The sequence below is a fragment of the Schistocerca nitens genome, chromosome 2, assembly GCF_023898315.1.
Source record: "Schistocerca nitens isolate TAMUIC-IGC-003100 chromosome 2, iqSchNite1.1, whole genome shotgun sequence".
NCBI lineage: Eukaryota > Metazoa > Arthropoda > Insecta > Orthoptera > Acrididae > Schistocerca > Schistocerca nitens.
The window spans coordinates 602,911,109-602,938,048 of NC_064615.1; the positions used below are offsets into that span (position 1 = coordinate 602,911,109).

Here is a 26,940-nt window from a genome sequence, read left to right on the forward strand (position 1 = left end):
TCCCATGAATTTCACTTAATAGAGTGAGTGTCAGTAAATGTTTCCTTAATCGGTGTTAGAACTTTATCATCTGGCCCTTGTTCCTTTAATATTTGGAAAAAGGGATTCATGATCAACTGAGTCGTAGGCCTTTTTAAAATCCACAAATGTACATATACAATATTGTTACTAGAAATCCTTTGGTGCCTAAGGATTAGTTTTAAATTAAGAATTTATTCTGGAAAGGGTCGGTCTGGTATTCACCAATTTTAGGTTCTCACTGTTCTTGGGCTCAATCAAGCGTACATTGCTAGAGAATTTTGTATGTGACCAGAAGAAGAGAGATTCCTTGGTAATTATTAACATCGGTTCCATTCCCTTTTTTATGCAATGGATGCATTAGGGCAGTTTTCCAGTCCTCAGATATTTTCTCAGTTTGCCAGATATGCCCTATTAGTTGAGTGGTCTCTTTTATAGTGTTACGGCCAGCTGATTTTAGTAGTTCTGCATTTATAACATCTTCTCCATATGCTTTGTTGTTTTTACGTCTCTTAATTTGTTATTCATTTCAGTTTCATCAGGTTCTTTAGAGTTAGGGCTGGTGTTATTAGTTTGATGTAGCATTAAATTATATGTTTCTTTTCTTACAGTAAGAAAGGTGTAGTATGTATTTTCAGATTTGTTACAATTTCAATTTTTGAATGCGTCATGCCTAGACTCAACTGCTGTTTCACAATACACATTCCACTAAGGGTGTTTTTGTTTCTTTCAAACGAATCAAATTTAGTGCTGCTCTGATGAAATTTTCTTTTAGACTATGCCAATTGTTGGATTATTTTTTGTCATTTTGCTTTTTAGAATTGGGGTCCTCCTCCCATGAACCATGGACCTTGCCACTGGTGGGGAGGCTTGTATGCCTCAGCAGTCCAGACAGCCGTACTGTAGGTGCAACCACAACAGAGGGGTATCTGTTGAGAGGCCAGACAAATGTGTGGTTCCTGAAGATGGGCAGCAGCCTTTTCAATACTTGCAGAGCCAAGTGTGGATGCTTCGCTGATCTGGCCTTGTAACATTAACCAAAACGGCCTTGCTGTGCTGGTACTGCAAACAGCTGAAAGCAAGGGGAAACTACAGGCATAATTTTTCCCTAGGGCATGCAGCTTTACCGTATAGTTAAATGATGATGGCATCCTCTTTGGTGAAATATTCCCGAAGGAAAATAGTCACCCCATTTGGATATCCGGGCAGGGACTAGTCAGGAGGTTATCAGGAGGAAGAAAACAGGTATTCTACACATCGGAGTGTGGAATGTAAGATCCCTTAATTGGGCAGGTAGGTTAGAAAATTTAAAAAGGGAAATGGATAGGTTAAAGCTAGATATAGTGGGAATTAGTGAAGTTCGGTGGCAGGAGGAACAAGACTTCTGGTCAGGTGAATACAAGATTATAAATACAAAATCAATAGGGATACTGCAGGAGTAGGTTTAATAATGAATAAAAAAAATAGGAATGTGGGTACGCTACTACAAACAGCATAGTGAACGCATTATTGTAGCAAAGATAGACACGAAGCCGATGCCTACCACAATAGTGCAAGTTTATATGCCAACTAGCACCGCAGATGACGAAGAGATTGAAGAAATGTATGATGAGATAAAAGAAATTATTCAGATAGTGAAGGGAGATGAAAATTTAATAGTCATGGGAGACTGGAATTTGATAGTAGGAAAAGGAAAAGAAGGAAAAGCGGCCTGGAGACACTGGAAGGTTTCAGATAGATTATATAATGGTAAGGCAGAGATTTAGGAACCAGGTTTTGATTGTAAGACATTTCCAGGAGCAGATGCAGTCCCTGACCACAATTTATTGGTTATAAACTGTAGATTGGAACTGCAAAAAAGGCATGAATTTAAGGTTGGTTGGTTTGTGGGATTGAAGGGACCAGACTACTAGGGCCATCAGTCCCTTTTTCCATGAACTTGAAACACTCACAAATAATAAAAACAAACAATGGAGATGATAGGAGAAAACACAGGACAAGAAAGACACAGACAGAGACCAGAAAAAAGGAATTAAAATCACACCAAGTGTGACAGTGGTTGGTCGACCATAGAAACAAAAAAGGAAAAGCCAACCACCAAGAAACGCACTAAAAACCCCAGTCTAAAATCGTAGGCCAAAGGCCCAGACTCGACACAAAAGAAAAGGACAAACACTTAGATCAAGCGAGGAAAACCCCCTGCACGAATAAAACTCAAAACTAAATCTGCCATCACAATGTCATCTGATAAAAGTGCAGGAAGCGAATCAGACAGCGCAAACGTCTGCCTGAGCGGAGTTAAAAGCGGGCAGTCCAACAAGATGTGGACCACCGTCAAAGCTGACCCACAGCGACATAAAGGTGGGTCCTTGAGGCGCAATAAATAGCTGTGTGTCAACCAGGTGTGGCCAATGCGCAGCCAGCAGAGGACAACAGAGTCCTTGCAAGAGACCTGCAAGAAGGAGCGCCACGCACCTGTAGCCTCCTTGATGGCCCGGAGTTTGTTGGGTGAAGGAAGGATGCACCATTCTTCAACCCAGGTGCGAAATCCCTTCTGCCACAAAATTGACCTGAGGTCACTCTCCGAAAGGTCAGTCTCCAAGGCTGGTGCACCGACAGTCTGTTTGGCCAGCTTGTCAACATGTTCATTTCCCGGGATGCCGACATGACCCGGGGTCCACACAAAGACCACAGAGCGGCTGCAATGGGCAAGAGTATGGAGGGACTCCTGGATAGCCATCACCAGATGAGAGCGAGGGAAACACTGGTTGATAGCTCATATACCACTCAGGGATTCACTATAGATAATGAAGAACTCACCTGAGCAGGAGCGAATATACTCTAGGGTGCGGGAGATGGTGAACAGCTTGACAGTAAAAACACTGCAGCCAGCCAGCAATGAGCGTTGTTCATAATGATCCCCTAGAGTAAGGGCATACGGGCCCTGTGCCAAATCAAGCCGAAGGCATGGGCGGGGCACACACCACAGAGGTATACGCAGAGGGGCCTGGAAAAGAGGTGGAAGACGGGAAACCTCAAGCCCAGAGAGAAGAGCTCTGATGTGAACCGCGATCGTACACCCTGATCGGGGCCACCGTTCCGGCAGATGGACGACTGACTGAGGGAACAGGAGATGATAATTGGGATGCTCGGGCAAGCTACTAACTTGTGCAGCATAAGCGGCCAATAATTGTTGGTGCCGGAACCACAATGCAGGGACACCTGCGTCCACAAGTATGCTGTTGACAGGGCTTGTCTGGAAAGCTCCAGTGGAGAGTCGGATCCTGCTGTGAAGGATGGGGGTCCAGCAACTGCAATGCAGATGGGGATGCCGAACTGTAAGCCATGTTCCCATAACCTAGACGGGACTGAATTAACACCTGGTACAGCCATAGAAGGGTAGACTGATCTGGCACCCCAGCTGGTGTGACTAAAGCAACGAAGAGCGTTAAGATGCCGCCAGCACATCTGTTTAAGTTGCTGAATATGAGGGAGCCAAGTCAACCGGGTATCAAAAATCAATCCCAAAAACTGATGCGTCTCCACCACAGCAAGAGGTTCGCCGTCAAGATAAAGCCGTGGCTCAGGGTTAACAGTGCGTCGCCAGCAGAAATGCATAACGCAGATCTTGGCAGCCGAAAACTGGAAGACATGCGCTACAGCACAAGACTGCGCCTAGCGGATAGCGCCCTGCAGCTGCTGTTCAGCAGCTGCAATGCCAGTGGAGCTAAAGTATAGGCAGAAGTTGTCAGCATACAAGGAAGCTGAGACAGACGTTCCCACCGCCACTGCGAGCCCATTAATTGCAATTAGAAAGAGGCAGATACTTAAGACAGATCCTTGTGGAACTCCATTCTCCTTAACTTGGGATGAACTATGGGAGGCTGCAACTTGCATTTGTAAGGAATGAAGCGCTGAAAATTTTGTATGAAAATCAGGAGCGGACCCCGAAGACCCAAACCATGAAGTGTACAGAGGATGATGATGCCATGTTGTATTGTTGCCTTCCGCATGTCAAAAAAGACCGCGACCAGATGCTGACGGTGGGCAAAGGCCGTACGGATAGCAGACACCAGGCACACCAGATTATTGGTGGCAGAGCGGCCCTAACAGAACCTACCCTGAGACGGAGCCAGAAGGCTCCGAGACTCAAGTAGCCAATACAACCTCCGGCTCACCATACGTTCGAGAAACTTTCGAAGAACACTGGTGAGACTAATGGGGCAGTAGCTGTCCACCTTCAGAGGGTTCTTGCCAGGTTTCAACACTGGGATTACAATACTTTCCCGACATTGTGACGGGATCTCACCCTCAACCCAGATATGGTTGCTAGGAGGCGTCACTGGCAGTTCACCGAGAGGTGTTTGAGCATCTGACAGTGGATGCGACCTGGTCCGGGAGCCGTATCAGGGCAAGCAGCTAGGGCACTTTGGAATTCCCACTCACTGAACGGAGCATTGTATGGTTCAGGGTGGCGCTCTTTCAGGAAGCGAAAGGCCAGTGGGTAATTCGCAGAAGTGGAACTCCGAGCAAAACGCTCTGCTAAGCAGTTTGCAATTGTGTCGGAGTCAGTACAGACTGCTCCATTCAGCGAAAGCGCAGATACGCTGACGGGGGTCCAATAGCCATAGAGTCGCCTAATCTTGGCCCAAACCTGTGATGGAGAGGTGGAGACATACCTTTCCCAGCACTCCTGCCTGCGTTGGCGAATGAGGCGGCGGGCTCGCGCACGGAGCTGTTTAAAGGCGTTGAGGTGTGCCAATGAGGGATGCCACTTGTGACGCTGGAGTGCCCGCCTGTGATCTTTAATTGCCTCAGCAATCTCGGGCAACCGACAAGACACAATCCTCCGCCGAGGGGACGCAGAAGAACAGGGAATGGCAGATTCGGCGCCAGTAATGAAGCTGGTGGTGACCGAGTGAACCACCACATCAATGGTGTCATTGGTAAGAGGCTCAATAGTGGCAATGGAGGTGAACAAGTCCCAGTCAGCTGTATTCATAGCCCATCTGCAGGGTCGCCTAGAAGACTGACAGAGACAGATAGATCAGAAAGTGGTCACTACCACACAAGTCGTCACACACATTCCATTGGACAGATGGTAATGGGCAAGGGCTGCATTTCAAAAGGTCGATGGCTGAGTACGTGCCATGCGCCCCACTGAAATGTGTGAAGGAACCAGTATTTAAAAGAAAGAGGTCAAGCTGTGCCAATACTTGCTCAACAATGCTGCCTCGCCCTGTTGCCACTGATCCACCCCACAGAGGCTTACGGGCGTTGAAGTCACCCAGTAACAGAAAAGGTGGTGGCAATTGGGCTACCAGCGCAGCCAGGACATGCTGCGGGACATCACCATCTGTTGGAAGATAGAGACTGCAGACAGTAACAGCTTGAGGCATCCACACCTGAACAGCAACAGCCTCTAAAGATGTTTGTAGAGGGACAGACTCGCTGTAAAGAGAGTGAAGGACATAGATGCAGATGCCACCAGATACCCTCTCATAAGCTGCCCAGTTCTTATAATAACCCCGATAGCCACGGAGGGCGGGGGTTCGCATCGTCGGAAACCAAGTTTCCTGAAGAGCAATGGAGAAGAAAGGGTGAAGGCTGAGATGATGTCGCAGCTCAGCAAGGTGGTGGAAAAAACCGCTGCAATTCCACTGGAGGATGACATTGTCCATGGCCGAAAAAGGCGTGAAGGGACCGAAGAGGCAGATTACGCCACTGGTTCACCTGCTGCCACCAACTGAGTATTGATGGGAACAACATCCATCATGTCTGAGGCACTGGCAAGATCTAGATCCTCAGCAGATGCCAGAATCTCCACCACATCCTCAGAGCTTGTAGGTAGCAGTGGAGTGGGTGCGACAGCAATTTTCTTGGTCTTAGGGGTCTTCGATCTCGTTTTCTCACGCTGTTCCTTTGGTTGCCCTTGCGGGGAGGGCTTCTTTGATTCAGTCTCCGGGACTGAAGAGGACCGTGATGCCCTACAACCAGCTACCTGGGGCTTCTTCAGCCCCTGGGGGGTGTCTGGCTAGCCACTGGTAGGAACCTGGGAAGGGAGTGACCCAAGTGATCCCTTCCTAGTGAGAGAAGCCAAAGAAGACTTACACTCTCTGGCTCAGAAGTGGGGACTGGTGTCCCCGATGGTTGGGGGGGGGGGGGGGGTTGCTGCTCCTGAGGTAGGTGGTGCGGGAGCAACAGGGAGGGAAGTTCCCCCCACCATCAAGGGGGCAGGTGTGGTCCTTCGGCTCTGAGAGTTGACTGTATGTGGTGCAACGGATGGAGCTGTAACAGGAGTGACAGTGGTGGCATAAGATGATGTCATGCGCACGGGATGAAGCCGTTCAAATTTCTGTTTAGCCTCAGTACAGGTCAGTCAGTCCAGGGTCTTGTATTCCATTATTTTCCGTTCCTTCTGTAGAATCTTACAGTCCGGCGAGCAAGTGGGATGGTGCTCTCTGCAGTTGACACAGATGGGAGGTGGGGCACATGGAGTATCGGGATGGGATGGATGACCACAATCGCGACATATGAGGCTGCAAGCACAGCGGGAAGACATATGGCCGAACTTGCAACACTTGAAGCACCGCATCAGGGGAGGGATATACGGCTTGACATCACAGCGGTAGACCATCACCTTCACCTTATCGGATAATGTGTCACTCTTGAAGGCCAAGATGAAGGCACTGGTGGCAGCAACCTGATAATCCCTCGGAGCCCGGTGGACGCACCGAACGAAATGGACACCTCATCACTCCAATTGGGTGTGCAGCTCGTCATCAGACTGTAAAAGAAGATCGCTGTGGAAGACAATGCCCTAGACCACATTTAATCTTTCATGGGGTGTGATAGTAACAGAAACATCCCCCAGCTTCTTACAAGCGAGTAACACCCGTGACTGGGCAGAGGATGCTGTTTTTATCAAGACTGACCCGGACCGCATTTTTTACAAGCCCTCCACCTCCCCAAACTTGTCCTCTAAATGCTCTACACAGAACTGAGGCTTCATGGACACAAAGGATTTCCCATCAGCTCTCGTACAGACTAGATACCAGGGCGAATATGTCTCACTGCCATTCATAGCCTTTCATTCCTCCCATAGTGCGACCAGGGAGGGGAACAATTTAGGGTCATACATATTTGCATTAAAGGGAGCCCTCGAACGCTTAGAGACTGCTGGTGGTTGGCCACCAGCAAGAGAAGATGTGCCACGCTTCATTTCGTGTCATCCACCCTGATGCCACCTACTCCGACCAAGGGCCCTCCCCGCAGGCGCCACCCAGTCACAGCAAGGACCACCTGGCAGGATGGCCATTGCCAGGAGTCCCGATGGCCCAGCGAGATAGGCATCTACTCCTTGGCATATGTGGGGAGTTAATGGCGCAGGCATCAGTACAGCAATCCCTGTGTTGTAAGGGGGCTACAACCAACAGGGTACATGGCAACCTCACCACAATGGACTGGCTACCGTCCTGGATATTAGGTGGAAAGTAGTCCATGGTCGTCGTCAGCGCAGAAAGCGACACTGCAGAGTGAATGACGGAAATCACACCCAGGATTGTATCCTCGTCCAAGAGATGAAGAGCGAGCAGGACTGCAATGCAACGACGAATGAGCTGGCTAAAGGTCTCGATGCACGATGGACACAACGCACCAAGTAAGGCGCCCTTTCCCAGTTGGCTCACTCTTCGGAATAATTTTGAAATATGGTGGTCAAACCCAAGAGGGGACCATCACATAAGGACCAAAACGTTTGAGACTCATTTTAGTCACCTCTTACGACAGGCAGGAATACCGCAGGCCTATTCTTACCCCCGTACCTGCAGGGGGGGAGGAATTTAAGGAGATTGGACTTGGAAAAACTGAAAGAATCAGAGGTTGTAGATAGTTTCAGAGAGAGCATTAGGGAATGATGAACAAGAATGGGGTAAAGAAATGCACTAAAAGAAGACAGGCTAAGTTTGAGAGATGAAATAGAGAAGGCAGCAGAGGATCAAATACGTAAAAAAGATGAAGGATAGTAGAAATCCTAAGGTAACAGAAGAGTTATTGAATTTCATTGATGAAAGGAGAAAATATAAAAATGCAGTAAATGAAGCAGGCAAAAAGGAATACAAATGTCTCAAAAATGATATCGACAAGAAGTGCAAAATGGCTAAGCAGGGGTGGCTACAGGACAAATGTGAGGATGCAGAAGCAAATGTCACTTGGGGTAAGATAGATACTGCCTACAGGAAAATTAAAGAGACCTTTGGAGAAAAGAAAATCACTTGTATGAATATCAAGACCTCAGTTGGAAAACCAGTTATAAGCAAAGAAGGCAGAAAGGTGGAAGGAATATATAGATGGTCCATACAAGGGCGATGTACTTGAGGGCAGTGTTATTGAAATGGAAGAGGACGTAGATGAAGATGAGATGGGAGATACGATACTGCGTGAAGAATTTGGCAGAGCACTGAAAGACCTATGTTGAAACAAGGCCTCATAAGTAGACACATTCCTTTAGAACTACTGATAGCCTTGTGAGAGCCAGCCCTGACAAAACTCTACCACCTGGTGAGCAAGATGTACAAGACAGGCAAAACACCCTCAGACTTCAAGAAGAATACAGTAATTCCAATCCCAAAGAAAGCAGGTGTGAAAATTACCGAACTATCAGTTTAATAAGTCACAGCTGCACTACACTAACATAAATTCTTTACAGATGAATGGAAAAACTGGTATAAACCGACCTCGGGGAAATCAGTTTGGATTCCATAGAAATTTTGGAATATTTGAGGCAATATGACTCTATGATTTATCTTAGAAGATAGACTAAAGAAAGGCAAACCTACATTTCTAGCATTTGTAGACTAGGAGAAAGCTTTTGACAATGTTGGCTGGAATAATCACTTTCAAATTCTGAAGGTGACAGGGGTCAAATACAGGGAGCGAAAGGCTATTTACAATTCATGCAGAAGCCAGATGGCAGCTGCAAGAGTCGAGGGCCACGAAAGGGAAGCAGTGGTTGAGAAGGGAATAAGACAGGGTTGTAGCCTATCCCTGGTGTTATTCAATCTGTATATGGAACAAGCAGTAAAGTAAATGAAAGAAAAACTTGGAGCAGAAATTAATATCCATGGAGAAGAAATTAAGACTCTGAGGTTTGTCAATGACATTGTAATTTGTCAGAGACAGCAAAGGACCTGGAAAAGCAGTTGAACGGAATGGACAGTGTCTTGAAAGGAGAATATAAGATTAACATCAACAAAGGCAAAACGAGTATAATGGAACGTAGTCGAATTAAATGAGGGAATTTGATTAGGAAATGAGACACTTAAAGTAGTCAAAGAGTTTTACTATTTTGTGGTTGAAGTAGAGAGGATATACGAGGGTCACTCCAAAAGAAATTCACACTATTTTTGTAAAAATACAGTTTTCCTTCTGCATGTGTGAAAGTTTTACAGTGTGTAGATACATCCTTCCCACTTGTTTTCAAACTTAGTTCAACCTGTTCCCGCGAGTGGTGCCATCACAGCATGTCTTCAAGATGGCTGCTACACTTTACGTTCATCAGAAGCAACATGCTGTCATAGAATTCCTGTGCTGTGAAAACAAGACAGTGGGGAAACATCCACAAGAGGTTGAAAAAGGTGTATGGAGATGCTGCTGTCGATCGCAGTACCGTTAGTCGGTGGGCAAGCAGGTTACATGATGAAAGTGGGCACGACAATATTGAGGATTGTCCTTGCAGCGGCAGGCCTTGTACTGCACACAATCCAGACAATTGGTGACTGCTGACAGATGCATCACAATGAACAAATTGTCACACTACGTTGGGATAGGGGAAGGAAATGTTTGCAGAATACTGAAAGTGTAGGCGTTAAAAAAGGTTTGTGCCAGGTGGGTTCCCAGGATGCTGTCAGTGGCTCACAAAGAAACAAGAAAAACAATATGCAGTGAACTTTTGGAACAGTACGAGAATGGTGGAGACAAATTTCTTGGATGAATTGTGACAGGTGATGAAACATGGCTCCATCATCCGAAGAGGCAATCATTGGAGTGGCATCATGTAAATTCACTCAAGAAAAAAAAAAAATTCAAAACCACACCTTCTGCTGGAAAAGTTATGGCTACGGTGTTTTTCGATTGCGAAGGACTCTTGCTTGTGGACATCATGCCAAGTGGAACCACCATAAATTCTGATGCATATGTGACTACACTGAAGAAACTTCAAGCTCGACTGAATTGTGTTCATCCACATCGGCAAAAGAAGGATGTTTTGCTGTTGCACGACAATTCACAGCCACATGTCAGTGAAAAAACCATGGAAGCGATCACAAAACTCGGATGGACAACAATGAAACACCTGCCTTACAGTCCTGACCTGGCTCTATGTGACTATCATCTCTTTGGGAAACTGCAAGACTCTCTTCGTGGAACAAGGTTTGAAAATGATGACTCCCTTGTGCACGCTGCCAAAGGGTGGTTCCAACAGGTTGGTCCAGAATTTTACCGTGTGGGTATACAGGCGCTGGTACCAATATGGCGTAAGGCAGTTGAGAGGGATGGAAATTATGTGGAGAAATAAAAATATTGCTCCTAAAGGATGTATCTACACACTGTAAAACTTTTAAACATATAGAATAAAAGATGGATTTTAAAAAAAATAGTGTGCTTTTCTTTTGGAGTGACCCTCGTAAAATGTAGACTGGCGATGGCAAGGAAAGCGTTTACGAAACAGACGAATTTGTTAACATCGAGTATACATTAGTTTCGACAAGAAGAGAATAGAAGCTTTTGAAATATGGTGTTACAGAAGAATGCTGAAGACTAGATGGGTAGATCACGTAATTAATGAGAAGGTACTGAACAGAATTGGGGAGATGAGGAATTTGTTGCACAACTTGACTGGAAGGAGGGCTCAGTTGGTAGGATATGTTCTGAGGTAGCAAGGGATCATCAATTTAGTATTGGACAGAAGTGCAGAGGGTAAAAATCAGAGTGATACCAAGGCATGAATACACTACACGGATTCAGAATGATGTGGGCTGCAGTAGTTACTCGGACATGAAGGAGCTTGCACAAGGTAGAACAGCAAGGAGAGCTGCATCAAACCTGTCTCTGGACTGAAGATTACAACAACAACAAGTTGGGGTTATTTTAACAGCATCAAATTTTGGGATAACATTTTTTTGTTTTGAAAATGTTTTTTAGGTTGAAGATTTACTTTTATTCGCATTAAATAATAGTCAGAATCAATATTAGCCAATTTCCAAACTTGGACATTTAAATTTCTTTGTAGTTAGGCTATGAAGTCCCCCCTATGAACCATGGACCTTGCCGTTGGTGGGGAGGCTTGCGTGCCTCAGTGATACAGATGGCCGTACCCTAGGTGCAACCACAACAGAGGGGTATCTGTTGAGAGGCCAGACAAACATGTGGTTCCTGAAGAGGGGCAGCAGCCTTTTCAGTAGTTGCACGGGCAACAGTCTGGATGATTGACTGATCTGGCCTTGTAACATCAACCAAAACGGCCTTGCTGTTCTTGTACTGCGAACGGCTGAAAGCAAGGGGAAACTACAGCCGTAATTTTTCCCGAGGACATGCAGCTTTACTGTATGATTAAATGACAATGGCGTCCTCTTGGGTAAAATATTCCGGAGGTAAAATAGTCCCCCATTCGGATCTCCGGGCGGGGACTACTCAAGAGGACGTCATTATCAGGAGAAAGAAAACTGGCATTCTACGGATCGGAGCGTGGAATGTATGACGAGATAAAAGAAATTATTCAGGTAGTGAAGGGAGACGAAAATTTAATAGTCATGGGTGACTGGAATTCGTCAGTAGGAAAAGGGAGAGAAGGAAACATAGTAGGTGAATATGGATTGGGGGGAAGAAATGAAAGAGGAAGCCGCCTTGTAGAATTTTGCACAGAGCATAACTTAATCATAGCTAACACTTGGTTCAAGAATCATAAAAGAAGGTTGTATACCTGGAAGAATCCTGGAGATACTAAAAGGTATCAGATAGATTATATAATGGTAAGACAGAGATTTAGGAACCAGGTTTTAAATTGTAAGACATTTCCAGGGGCAGATGTGGATTCTGACCACAATCTATTGGTTATGAACTGCAGATTGAAACTGAAGAAACTGCAAAAATGTGGGAATTTAAGGAGATGGGACCTGGATAAACTGAAAGAACCAGAGGTTGGAGAGAGTTTCAGGGAGAGCATAAGGGAACAATTGACAGGAATGGGGGAAAGAAATACAGTAGAAGAAGAATGGGTAGCTCTGAGGGATGAAGTAGTGAAGGCAGCAGAGGATCAAGTAGGTAAAAAGACGAGGGCTAATAGAAATCCTTGGGTAACAGAAGAAATATTGAATTTAACTGATGAAAGGAGAAAAAATAAAAATGCAGTAAATGAAGCAGGCAAAAAGGAATACAAACGTCTCAAAAATGAGATCGACAGGAAATGCAAAATGGCTAAGCAGGGATGGCTAGAGGATAAATGTAAGGATGTAGAGGCTTGTCTCACTAGGGGTAAGATAGATACTGCCTACAGGAAAATTAAAGAGACCTTGGGAGAGAAGAGAACCACTTGTATGAATATCAAGAGCTCAGATGGCAACCCAGTTCTAAGCACAGAAGGGAAGGCAGAAAGGTGGAAGGAGTATATAGAGGGTCTATACAAGGGCGATGTACTTGGGGACAATATTATGGAAATGGAAGAGGATGTAGATGAAGATGAAATGGGAGATAAGATACTGCGTGAAGAGTTTGACAGAGCACTGAAAGACCTGAGTCGAAACAAGGCCCCAGGAGTACACAACATTCCATTAGAACTACTGATGGCCTTGGGAGAGCCAGTCATGACAAAACTCTACCATCTGGTGAGCAAGATGTATGAGACAGGCGAAATACCCACAGACTTCAAGAAGAATATAATAATTCCAATCCCAAAGAAAGCAGGTGTTGACAGATGTGAAAATTACCGAACTATCAGTTTAATAAGTCACAGCTGCAAAATACTAACGCAAATTCTTTACAGACGAATGGAAAAACTGGTAGAAGCGGACCTCGGGGAAGATCAGTTTGGATTCCGTAGAAATGTTGGAACACGTGAGGCAATACTAACCTTACGACTTATCTTAGAAGAAAGATTAAGAAAAGGCAAACCTACGTTTCTAGCATTTGTAGACTTAGAGAAAGCTTTTGACAACGTTAACTGGAATACTCTCTTTCAAATTCTGAAGGTGGCAGGGGTAAAATACAGGGAGCGAAAGGCTATTTACAATTTGTACAGAAACCAGATGGCAGTTATAAGAGTCGAGGGGCATGAAAGGGAAGCAGTGGTTGGGAAAGGAGTGAGACAGGGTTGTAGCCTCTCCCCGATGTTATTCAATCTGTATATTGAGCAAGCAGTAAAGGAAACAAAAGAAAAATTCGGAGTAGGTATTAAAATTCATGGAGAAGAAGTAAAAACTTTGAGGTTCGCCGATGACATTGTAATTCTGTCAGAGACAGCAAAGGACTTGGAAGAGCAGTTGAACGGAATGGACAGTGTCTTGAAAGGAGGATATAAGATGAACATCAACAAAAGCAAAACGAGGATAATGGAATGTAGTCAAATTAAATCGGGTGATGCTGAGGGGATTAGATTAGGAAATGAGACACTTAAAGTAGTACAGGAGTTTTGCTATTTAGGGAGCAAAATAACTGATGATGGTCGAAGTAGAGAGGATATAAAATGTAGACTGGCAATGGCAAGGAAATCGTTTCTGAAGAAGAGAAATTTGTTAACATCGAGTATAGATTTAAGTGTCAGGAAGTCGTTTCTTGAAGTATTTGTATGGAGTGTAGCCATGTATGGAAGTGAAACATGGACGATAACCAGTTTGGACAAGAAGAGAATAGAAGCTTTCGAAATGTGGTGCTACAGAAGAATGCTGAAGATAAGGTGGGTAGATCACGTAACTAATGAGGAGGTATTGAATAGGATTGGGGAGAAGAGAAGTTTGTGGCACAACTTGACTAGAAGAAGGGATTGGTTGGTAGGACATGTTTTAAGGCATCAAGGGATCACAAATTTAGCATTGGAGGGCAGCGTGGAAGGTAAAAATCGTAGAGGGAGACCAAGAGATGAATACACTAAGCAGATTCAGAAGGATGTAGGTTGCAGTAGGTACTGGGAGATGAAGAAGCTTGCACAAGATAGAGTAGCATGGAGAGCTGCATCAAACCAGTCTCAGAACTGAAGACCACAACAACAACAACAACAACAACAACAATAACAACAACAGGCTATGAAGTAGCTACATGATCAATCTGAAATTCCCAATAACTGTATTGGGTGCCCGCAAAGATTTTTGTTTAGAGAGGTTTTTTTTTTAATTTGCTGACCTTTTTTTTTTTTTTTTTGCATGTTTCAATAAGTCTTTGACCATTTTGGTTTGTCCATTTATGCGCAGCAAATCCATCCAACAAAATTTTCTCGTATTTTTTTTCTCTTTACCTAACTGAGCATTAAAACCACCCATTGAAATTTTAACATCGTTTGAGGGAATTTTCGAGATGAAGCTTTCTAACATTTCCCAAGTTTCATTAACGTCTTCAGATTTTTTACAGTTATCCTCATTGACCGGCATTCTTTATCTGCGCATTTACGAGAAGTTGTCATTAGTCTATTATTCATCTCAACTGGGCGGAGAATACAGTCGCAGTGTGCCGAAAGACGTCTGCTTGTCTCTATGCTCTCAAAAAGTTTCGGAACATATTTCCACAGGACTTGAAACGCCAGCTCGTGCAAGCACTCGTTCTACCGAACCTCCACTATTGTGATGTGATTCAACAAGGCATGAGCAGTGAAAACAAAAGACGGCTAGAGCTAACCATGAATGCCTGTGTGCGTTACACCTGCAACATTCGCCGATACGATCATATTAGTGCTTCATACTCCCAGCTAGGGTGGCTGCGGCCGGACAAATTGCGCGACTACCACACTCTATGTCTACTCCACCGACTCCTCGAGGCGCAAACACCCCAGTACCTTGCTTCAGAGATTAAAAACCTGTCATGTCATCATAATCGAAACACGAGGTCACTCTTATTTGGTATCCTAACTGTGCCCACTCACAAAACAAAAACTTTTGCAAACTCCTTCTCAGTTGCCGCTGTCCGCCTCTGGAACAAACTGCCCCTTACCTTGCGCAAAATTCAATCTCCTGCTGCTTTTAAGAAGAAGTTGAAGCATTTCCTACTATCATCCTTATAAAGTTCTCCACAAAATTAATGTACAAGGACAATCCCCTCATCCGTCAAATAGCAAAGCTAGCGTCTCCTATGTTGCTCCTGAGATGCCTTCCTCTTCATCCATCTCTATTAGCCACGCAATATTCTTTTCCTTTATATTTCCTTAATTATGTTTCATCATGTCTCTCTATTCTTCTCCTCCCTTCAACATGAGTCTCCCTCATACTCCCTGCTGCCAGCACTCCTATCTCAAATCTGTCTGTTCAATAATGTCTAATTATAACAGTACTTGTGATCTAAGAATATAAACTCTATATGTATGTATTTTTCCAGGTGTACCTTTCAAATTGTTTATTTCACTTTTTGTACTAGATGTAGTTTAACATGCCTACTAAAACATATGAATGTAAAATAAGTAGAATGCCTGGTTAGATGTAAGAGAGGGCCTGATGGCCCTAATCTTGCCAGGTTAAATAAATAAATAAATAAATAAATAAATTAGTCTATTATTAATTGGCTTTACCTCAGGTATTAAATATAACTCCCAGATGTGGTGTATAATTAAGTATTCCTTTATCATTTTTACTTAAAAAAATAAATAAATAAAAAATAAGAAAGAAACACAGTAATTGCCAAAATCCATGGTGTTACTTACTGTCTGTCGTTCGTGTTTCTTGAAGTACCAAAATTTGAATCTTCTATTCCTTTACTGTATCTTGAGTCTTGCACCATAGGAATCAAGGGAGAGGATGCTGTTTGGTGGCCAATATCCTCTTCTTACTATATAACTGCACACAGGTATTAACAGGGTTCTTTATTTATATAAACAGGAAGCTACTTAACTTTAAGAGTCCAGGTGTTGTCGTACAAGCTCTTCTCTGACAGTCCATGTTAGTCTCACTGCTGGTGAAGTGCAAGTCCCGCTAATCGATAAATGACAGACACCAAACTAGGATGTGATTTAGTGCATCAGTGACTGAGCTAGTGACTGAGCGACTGCGATATTGACTGAGACTGCCTGATCTGAGACTGTGCCCTCCAGTCAGTGGCAGATATCTAAATATTTGCTGTCAAAAGGGCATTGGCGCTGCATTACTTGAGTGTCTTTGGTCTCTCTCCAGATAGGTGCGCTTGATCCAGTGCCTACTATCGATCTTCTTGCTGCTTCTTTGCCGACCGGTGTGCTGGCGACAACTTACGTCAGCACAGTATCTCTCGATATATGAAGTTTACTTGGTTGCAACAATGTTTGTATATTAAGTGTTGCAAAAAATGTATTTGTTTTGGTTTAAGTTGGCCAGATTATTCTGACTTCCTCTGTTAAATCACACTGCATTTTAACCTGGTCACACCAGAATCTGAAAGACCAGTTGCGCCAGTAATACTGGTGGTGGATTAACCATCCGAGGTAATATTGTGATTATCAAAATGCTCCACGATGATTGCAGCTGGTATCACGTTATGTACAGTAGACTCATTGAGCGAACTCACAGTATTAAGACTTGACAGGTTAGTTCCAGAATATAAATTTCAGTTGCACCACTGGTGAACAGATGCTGACCACTTTGCCACATGCTAGAAGGTAGAAGAAAAGTAGATCTGGTTTTGTTTAGCCTTGGTCTGGGACTGCTTATTCTGTATTCGCAGCTGTCCACCATATTTGATGGAACATTCGCTATCCACCATCTGTGACCTGTCCAATACCCTAGGTAAGGTCGGCTTCTTAGACTTTTAGTTACAAAGTCTTCAAGCTACCAAAAGTTTAATAATAACTATCCTCTACACCCTAGGCTATATTTAGGATCTAGATATACCTAGGCTGAAATTGTAAGGAGGGCCCTACTAAGAGGCATTTTCGTGATTATTAATCTACAAAAACCGTATTTTAGAGTAATTTGTGAATTAAAAGCCATTACAAAGCATTTAAGGTTGTTATTTAATTGCACAAAATTTTACAATATAGTTATATGATTTAATGAAATGAGATCAATGATTTAAATTTTTTACATTTCTAAAATATTCAACATGATTTGGAGGAATCAATTATGACAACACTAGTTTTTTGAAGTACAAAAAAGGTCAGTATTAATGTCTCTGCATATGTAAACTGAAGTCTATAAATGCCGGCTGACATCAGGAACTGCCGTACGGATTTTTCACTAATAGGTACACTGATTCATGCAGAAGGTTTGTGTGTATAACTTATAAATGTTTTGTACAATTTGCGTGAATGACGATGAACTAAAGTTAAGTTGTGAAAATGATTCCACTGCCACCTAGCGAACAGCAACCATAATTTGAGAGAGGAACAGTAACTGGAGAGTGCAGCAAGTGTGATCAAATTTGCATTTGTTGTGTTGGTCTGAAAACTGAAAGGTTGAGAGATCAAATCCCACCTGGGGTAATTTTTCTCACGGTGTCTTTTAACCTAGCATTCCCCTCTCAGTGTTGTGGAGATCCACCAGAAATGAAATGTGGCTCGAACTCCACATTACACAGTAGCTCACCTTTCCCCAGGTGGAAAACTGATCGTGGACATACAAATCCATTAGCAATCACAATGCACACTCTTAAACCACTGCAAATTCTTCGAGCAACAGGTAGTGAGCTATTTAAATTTGAAATATCATTATAAAATGCTACAAGTAAAATGGTTTCCGAACAACTACTTTAGCAACTTCAGCAACTTTGCTTCGTTTATATACGGTACATTCTTTCAGCAGCACAGCACATGACAACTTCAAGCTTCCTGCATTTCTTGAATCAAAACTAGATGTGGACATGATGCTTCGTGTAGCACAGCAGAGAAGTTTGCCATAGAGAGTTCATGACAAAGAACTGTACAATGAGTCTCAATGATGCATCTGTGTGTATTAAACATAGAACAGTAGTGCTGTAACTTGAGCTATACATGTAGATAGTGTGTGTTGTTCTTATTTTCTCTTTTATTTGTGACACTTCAGTGAGCCTCAAATACATACTTAATTCCGCCCCCCCCCCCTTTCCCCCTCCCACACCCACACGCAAGATTTGCGTTCAACAGCCACAATGGAACACATAACATGTATGCCTTCAGACAACTTTCCTTGCGTGCACTGCTTGCATCGCATAAGTTTTATGAAAATCAGGATATTCATTTATTTAATATTGTTCTGCCGGGTGGGAAGGAGCGCTTGGTCCCTGGCACAAATCTGCCCGGCCGAATCTGCCCGGCCGAATCTGCCCGGCGGATTTGTGTTGAGATCCAGTGAGCCGGCCAGTCTGTGGATGGTTTTTAGGCGGTTTTCCATCTGCCTCGGCGAATGCAGACTCGTTCCCCTTATTCCGCCTCACTCAGTTACACTATGATGGCGATTGCTGCACAAACAAATTCTCCATGTATGCGTACACCATCATTACTCTACCATGCAAACATGGGGGTTACACTCGTCTGGTGTGAGACGTTCCCGGGGGGGAGGGGGGGGGTCAACCGGGGGCCGAACCGTACAATAACCCTGGGTTTGGTGTGGGGCGGCGGAGGGGTGAAGTGGACTGCGGTAGTCGTCATAGGGTTGTGGATCACTGCGGCTGCGGCGGAGATGGAGCCTCTCCATCGTTTCTAGGTCCCCGGTTAACATACAATACAATACAATACAATACAATACAATAATATTGTTCTCTGAATTTTGTTCGTAACTCTATGCAGTGGGCCTGTGGATACTTAATGCTACCCATGCAAAGCTGGACCAAGTCGCTAGTAATTATTATGAAATACATGGTGGAGAAAAATTGTGTCACAAAATTTTAACCGTTGATAGCTGATGCCCGTAGGAACCAAAATTACTAATGTTGTGTAGGTCAACAATGCACCATTTTTAAACTATGTAAACTTGGTGCCACATGCTCTGATTGGCCGTGGGATTGCTCTGTTGCCATTCGTTGGTTGACAGGCAGCGCTACGGTTGTCGGTTCACACATACCGTATTTACTCGAATCCAAGCTGCACTTTTTTTCCGGTTTTTGTAATCCAAAAAACCGCTTGCGGCTTAGAATCGAGTGCAAAGTAAGCGCAAGTTCTGAAAAATGTTGGTAGGTGCCGCCAGAACTAACTTCTGCCGTCGAATATATGTAGCGCTACACAGGCAGCTTTGCAGGCACGAAGATAAATACTGGCACCAAAACCTCTGCGTCAGTAAATAAATAAAAAGAAAAAAAAGGTTGGAAGGCAAGATTTTTTTCTCCACCCTGAGTTTAGACCACTGCATTTTCATACATTACCTAACGAAGTAAATACAAATTCTGTATTGTTGATCTTCGAATGTAGCAGCATTTCAATGTACTACGAAAATCCGAATGGCAAGACTGTTTGGGACGTTTGTCAATATGGCCAACTCTACGTTCTGAATTTTTTCCTACCTGTGAGGAGAGATGGTTGCTAATAGGAACTTTTATGAATTGTGAATCACATGCAGTGGGCCTATTCTCTTCACCATAAGAATAATACGAATATAAACATTTTGCCATGTATTCTTTCATGTTTGCTGCTATCTCATTTAAATCCTGTCTGCCTAATAAACTACGAAAGTAGAGTAAGACAACAGCAAACGCGGAAGAATATACATCTCACGTCATGTTTATATTAGTATTATTCTTATGCCTAATAGTGATACAGTCAGTAATGAAGCACGGCAACTGATTAGATTTTTAAATCTAAGACGACTCTAATTTTTGTGCAGAATGTAATGTACTAAAGAGGCGTCTGCAAAGATTTTCAAATGGAGAAAAATTTTTTCTAACTATCGTTGAGAACATCTTCTATCATACGCAGTCTATTATTTGGTTCTTGTTGATCATTATCCAAGAAAGCAGCAGTGTAAGTAACAACAAATTGCAGTCTCTTGCCACTGTTTCGCTAATGAGACAGTAGCGCGCACAAAAGCAAGCCATGCTGCAAGCGGCAACAGGCCGTAAACACTCATTATCAGAATGCGGCAAACAATGCATGACACAGTACAGTAATGCATCTTCAGCTTAGAGTGACGTAAACACCTACAACAAAGAGAACGGCACTTATCAGATCAAAGAAAAATAAGCAATCGATTCAAACCATACGAAGGACGTGAAAAAGGAAGGGTACCCTTATTTATAAATAGGGACGGAGCACCTGACACATAGCAATGGCTACCTGGTAAAGCTTAACTGCTAAGCTTACGACTCGAACCAAACTACTGTAGCTTTATCGTCATCCACTTGACCTAAATTGTGTCTCATATTACAATGGACCAACTTTGTTTCGATTTGGAGGTGCGGCCTAAAACTTTTCTCTCCCCTTGAGTTTCGAGTCTCAAATTTCAGGTGTGGCTTAGATTCGGGAAATTTTTTTTTTCTTGATTTCGAGTCTCATTTTTCAGGTGCGGCTTAGATTCGAGTAAATACGGTACACTATGAGGAATTAATGGATTGCATTCAACATGCCGCCAGTCACATGAGGGCAATGCTAGACTAGTTCCAGCACCTGCTTTAAGTAAACAATATTCTAGCTATAAAGAAGGCCCTTTTCAGGGCCAACATAATTTGTAAAAGACTTTCTGTACGTGAACTAACAGCTGTTGATGGGTTTGTTCCCTGTATGTCTTATTATGAAACTACACTGGATGTGTCGGGACCCTGGCGAATTCACCCCCAGGCATCCAGAGTGGAAGGCTGGTGCGCCACCACCAAGCATGCAGGCCGTCTTGGATACATCACAATTTCCGGCAGGCATAGCATTCACGGTCATGTGTTGTCCAGAGCATTCGGCAACAGGGCAATCTCGCGGCCAATCAGAGCGCGTGGCACCAAGGTTCCTTAGTTTAAAAATCATGCACTGTTGACCTTCACAACATTAATAGTTTTGGTTTCTACCGGCATAAGCTATCCACGGCTAAAATTTTGTGACACAATTTTTCTCCACCTAGTATATATACATATACAGGGTGTACAATTTATCTTTACTACCCTAAATAACTGTTTGTCCAGATGCAAATTACAAGATGTTTCAAAAGCAATGTTCTTTAACCGTCAGGAGGACATCAGTCAGTATGATTGCCTTTGTTGTAGCTTTGTTCTTTTTTTTTTTTTTTTTTTTTTTTTTTTTACAAATATATGAACAGCGGTATGCCTTTTAAATGGCACCCTGTATTTTTTATTCAGTAATTCACTTCCTCTCCTAAAGACCGATTCAAAAATATATCAGAGTGTACCATTCACTGAAACACAACATTATTAATTACATAACACAATATTGATGTTGATGCTCCCAGCGCTTAGTGCAGGTACTCGGGATAATGAAAAACATCCACATGCTGATGTTGACAGAGGACAAATTTAAACATAAGTAGAATGCACATCCGTCATTCCAAAAACAATCGTCAATTGAAGAGTTGTGTGAGTAGAATGTACACCAACGAAGAGAGGGTAGAAATGCTACTCATCTATGGGGAGTTTAAGTTAGCAGAACAGTAAGTGCAGTACTATTTTCTTACACGCGGTACATATAGTACAATAGTCAAAACTCTTATCAACCATTATTTTACGAGTCTTAGCAATTCACCAACTGGAGTGTCACACTTCTGAGAGGTTGCTACTGGTAATTCGACACAAGGGAGTATGGATTTGAGGAGTGAATGGTGACTGAATTCATATGAGCTACACTTCAAAAATTCAGGGGAATAAGCAAATACAAAACAACAAGGCACTTTTTTTTTGTTCATGTCAACCCCATATGAAACACCTGACAGTGGCAGCAAATTTGTTGCACAGTCTACTTTGAATACCTGTTACCTAAATTTTCCTGGCTTCATAAAAGCAATACTGTCTCTCTTCCAACGATTCACATTTCAATCCCCTCCATATTTTTATTACTGTATATGTACTGACCTGGTATCATCCCAGCAGTGTGTCGTGAGGAAGAGCTACTAACAATGGAGTAATAGATGTGGGTCATTTGTGTAGGAAAGGCCTGAAAGGAACGGTTCACTAAACTGAACTGAAGGACCAACGAATGACTTCTAAGGGAAGATCATTCACCACTTCTTCAGTTATATCTCGTTCCCACCTCAGTCTTGTTTGATTCGTCTTGTTCTTTTCTGGTCAGATGTTCCTTGTTCTAGTACCACCATTTCTCATTCCCATTAGCCTCATGTAGTCAGTTTCATGTTTTTTTTTTTTTTTTTATGCTCATTTGTTCCTTGTTCCAGTTCCACCATATCTCTTTACCACCTCTGTCACTAGTTCCTCGTTTCATTATACTTTTGTTCATTGTCTTAGCCTGTTCTTGCTCAGTTTCAAACCTTTCACAAAATCTCAACTTGTAGTTCCCTGCAAACATCATTTATGCCCACAGAGAGTAACTGAGAACTTTGTTATAATTATGTATTAAAATCAGGACAAGTAGTCCTGACTTGCTAGAACTGACTTTTCAACATGCTAGTCTGTGTTTTTGAAAACAAAGTGCCCATACTTTCCATTTTAACTTTCATAAATACTATTTATCAATGGAAATGTTTAAGTTTGTAAATACAAGTTCAATAGGTTGTTCAAAAGTAAAATTTTAAAATTAAATTAAATGAATCTATCACAGCAGTTCCCCATATTGTATTCACTAAGACATGACATAAGGGCAGTGGGACTAACTGAAGTCCATTGTACTCTCCGTTTCCTTCATTCAAGTCACCAATTTTTTTTAGATTTATGTGCATACAGTACTTAACGAATACTTCAAATTTTATAATGACAATTGTTTATTACCTACATATACTCATTTTTTATTGACATGGAGTGTACGTTGTGAGAGAGAGTTTTCTTTCTTTTTTAATTTGAATGAAATTTTTATATAACACCCTAATACATGGTGGTTATATAGCAAGGGCATACACAATGGTACACCAGGTGCCTCCCATCCCCTCCCTCTGGCCCGCTTGACCTACCTTGGAAAACTGATCTTCACAAGCCGAACTCACATCATGCTCTGCCACACAGACAGACAGACAGACAGACAGACAGACAGACAGACAGACAGTCTGAAGTAAGGTGAAACATGTAAAGAATAGTGAATAGTGGCAAGTGCACCCGGAACCCATGAAATCTCGAAATTATTTCGCTGTTCCCTGTGAAACTGACATCAGCCCCCCATGCGCACAGCACAGATCAGTACTACTAGTTTTTCCATTTGACTTTTTAAAGCCCATAAAGAAATACATAATTATATTAAAAAAAAGGAAAAGTCGACAATTTAAAATGAACAGTCCTGCAGATGACTTGTTACCACTGAAATAGTTGCAAAGATAAATGAGTCTGCCTATTTTTATGGGCAATACTCTGGAACAGATCCACTAGCACCTCAAATGTGATAACCTTTACAGGTCTACAGAATCCTTCCAACAAGTCCAGTTCTTCCATCCACTGATTTCATGTGTTCATTCAATTCCATACAGCTTCACAGTGTTACTCTTAGATATTTTAATAATATAACAGGCTTGCGTAGTTTAGCACTAATTTTATTATAATTTAATTGGCATATTATTGCAATTATCCACATTCAAAAAGAATTATTTTCAGTATACCACATGAAACTAATTCATGTTATCATCATAAAGTAATGATAGTTCCCTACTGACAATGTATCAGTGGTGAATAACTGGACACAGCCATCAGGCTGGACGGGGGGAGGGTGAGGGGGTGGGGGGGGTGGGGGGGGGTGCAAAAGGAAGCTAGCCGTGCCCCTTCAAAGGAACAATCCCAGCATTTGCCTGAAGTGATTTACAGAAAACACAGAAAACCTAAATCAGGATGGCCTCCCAAATGCAAGTCCCGTGTGCTAATCACTGGGCCACCTCACTTGGTGATTGCTTTATTATAATTCCAATCTTCCTCACAATGTTTACAGGGTGTTTCAAAAAGGACTTCACAAATTTAAAAATACATATATATTTATTGAAAGAAGATATAGATCTGGGCTTAGTATTATTTTGTAGGGAAACATCATTTTTTTTTTACTTTAACTGAAGATGTTGTATGCGGCTTCCACTGGTTATCCTACACACATCCCACTGGAAGTCATTTTTTCCCAAACTCACTGTAACATTGCAGGTGTAACTTGTTCAAAGTTCAGGTAGACAAGCCGGGACAGGAGGTACAAATACGATATCCTTGATGAATCCCCACAAAAAAAAAAAAAAAAAAAAGAATCGAGTGATGACAGGTCTGGGGAACAGGAGGGCCATGCAATTAGCGCATCACGGTCAATCCATTGACCTGGAAAGTGGTCACTGAGAAAATCCCAGCCATCAGCCAGGTAGTGTGATGGTGCACCATCTTGTATGAAGTAAGCATTTCGTTCTTGGTCATCATTGTCGATTTGCAGTATCAAAAATATCCAGGTACACTATCCCGATGATCATTCTCTCACAGAAAAAAAGGCGCCGTACACTTTGTTCTTGCTCAATGCACAAAAAACGTCCAGTTTAGGGCTATCACGAACATGTTGCAGTTGCTAATGTGGATTTTCACTGCCCCAAATCCTACAGTTGTGTGTTTTATCTTGCCAATTAAGTGAAAAGATGACTCATCAGAAAAGATGATTTTTGTCCAAAGCATGTTCATCCTCACATTATCAATTTAACATATCGGCACAGAAGTTCTTGTGAGCAATTTTATCAGTGTCTTTCATTACTTGTATGATCGTCAAACTGTACAGTTTAAAATGCAAATGTTTTTTCAACAAACACTCACACCAAACAGTCATATGCGGTATTTGCATTTCGCTAGATGCGCACCGAGTCTATTATGTAGGGCTGTTGACAAAATGTAGTCTCACTCACTCGATGACATTGTCAGATGTGCTTGGACGACCTGGTGATTTCCCGTGTCTTACTGAGCACATTTACGCCTCTCGTAAATTGTAGGCCTACAAGGAGGATCTTTAGCATATTTGGTATGGAAATTACACTGGACTGTTGTCTTCGACCTCGATTCTTCAAACCAAAACACACAGTTAGCACATTTGGGTCCAGTGTAGGCAGCCATCTTCAACACAACTGCTGCTAATGCTCATTACAGTGCGATTTGGCACTAGCGAACTACACAAGACAAAACTTTATGTGTTTCCCTACAAATTGACACTGCAATCACCTCTGTAGGTACTATGAATTAATTTATATGAGTTTCCAAAGTTGTAAAGTCCTTTTTGAAACACCCTGTATTTGTAATTAGGTAATTCATTTCAGCCAGTGAAGATCATCTTCAGACCTAAGTAGAAAAGTATTGGCGTTACACATATCATGCCATTTCATGTGATAGCACAGTCAGAATCATTGGCCATTTCAGCTTCATCAAACAAATAAAATTACGTACATAATGGGCATAGTTACTGTGCCTCTCTTCATGTGCAGTATTCATGCTTCAATGGTGCTCATTACACACCACAATTTTATTTGTTTGACAAAGCCAAAATGGCTAATGATTTTGACTGCAGGAATGGAATTACAATAAAGCAAATATTTTCCTGGATCACTGAAAACATGTTCACGAGTAAGGCACAACTTGTAAAACCGTTGGTTTGTTTATTGAAAGTGTGGTACTCTTCAATATAAAGGACAGGCCAATGCAACAAGATATGAGGCATCTTGTTTTAAGTAAGTGCTGTTGTGAATTAACAATAAAAAAGTAGACTTTTCTTAGCAATTGTATTTTTAAATGAAAGCCTGTACTTGAATCTACTTTCCTACATATGTCCCACCAATATTAAGGCACTTATTATATCATACAATCAGCTGCTGAATCCCATTCTCCTATAAATTTGTTGCCTGATTAGGCAACAACTGCACAAAGCACACTTCTTGACACTTGAGAAAACTCTTCACCTGATGTCAAAGTCATAATGCAACTGTTCTTTTTCATTTTCACAATCAACTTTCTGCACCAAATCATTAATAATGACTAAAGGTCTCTTACTTCATTCCTCATTATGACCATTCGTATGGCCATCTTTAAAGGCTTTTGCCCATTTCTGTACCATGCCATTGCTCATAATAGTTTTTTCCACACACTTCACTGATCCAGTTTTATGCCATTAGCACTAAGAAAATGAATCACAACTTGCGTTTCACAGTCACTGGGATTCTCAATTTGAGGAGACATTTCAAATGCTCTCCAAGAAATGTAAATACATTACATATTGATGGGAATTATGTAGAAAAGTAGATTAAAGTACAGGCTTTCATGTGAAAATAAAATTGTTAAGAAAAGACTCTCTGCTTTATTTTTATTTCAAAATGGTACTTTCTTATAAAACACGCCTCATATAAAAAACTAATACTGTTGCAATTATGTCAGATTTATACGAGACAAAATGATTGTTTCAGGAATGCATAAATGTATTACTACTAATTAATGGTTTTTTTTTAACTAAAGAAACACTACAAAGCCTACGAGCTGGAAATCGCATTAATCAACAACTTCTTTTACAAGTAAGTTAATAGAACAGTATACCTGGCAGCAGATGAACATGTGGTAGATATCTCATAAAACCCCTTCTTTGTAGTAACAAAAATTCATCAACATTCATAGGTAAATTAAGGTCATCAATCATAAGTTGTGCTGCAGCTACCTCCAACATACCCATCATTTTTACATGAATTTTCCAAGTGAACCTCTTTTTGTGTCTTG

The 26,940-nt window shown here is 42.2% G+C and overlaps 1 protein-coding gene across 2 annotated transcripts in view; it reads right to left on the reverse strand.

Moving 5' to 3' along the window:
* LOC126236687 (pseudouridine-5'-phosphatase-like) overlaps nucleotides 1-26,940 on the reverse strand; it is a 112,552-nt gene that overhangs the window by 60,074 nt on the left and 25,538 nt on the right. The gene's annotated exons all lie outside the window — the stretch shown is intronic.